At 72.7% G+C, this 238-nt stretch overlaps 1 protein-coding gene across 1 annotated transcript in view; it reads right to left on the reverse strand.

Moving 5' to 3' along the window:
- Positions 1 to 238, reverse strand: part of BCL2 (B-cell CLL/lymphoma 2) — a gene marked incomplete at its 3' end in the record, with an annotated part of 5,517 nt that overhangs the window by 4,455 nt on the left and 824 nt on the right. The window lies entirely within an intron of this gene.

Below are 238 nucleotides of genomic sequence, written 5' to 3' on the forward strand. Positions count from 1 at the left end.
CCACCCGCGCGGGCCGCCCCTGCTCCCCCCGCGCCTGGGCCCTGCCGCGACGTGCCTGCCCCCGACAGCTGGACGGGGGCCTCTGCTGCCCCTTCCCACCCCACTGCGGGACCCTGCCTTGGCCAGGGCTGGTGCTGCCGGCAGGCGAGGGTGGACAGGGGTAGGAGAGCGGAGACTGCTGATGAAGAGGGTGCCTCGCTCATCCTTTTCGCTCCCAAGCTCTAGCTGCTCCCCCCAT

This window comes from Fulmarus glacialis, unplaced genomic scaffold (genome assembly GCF_000690835.1).
Source record: "Fulmarus glacialis isolate BGI_N327 unplaced genomic scaffold, ASM69083v1 scaffold36283, whole genome shotgun sequence".
Taxonomy (NCBI): domain Eukaryota; kingdom Metazoa; phylum Chordata; class Aves; order Procellariiformes; family Procellariidae; genus Fulmarus; species Fulmarus glacialis.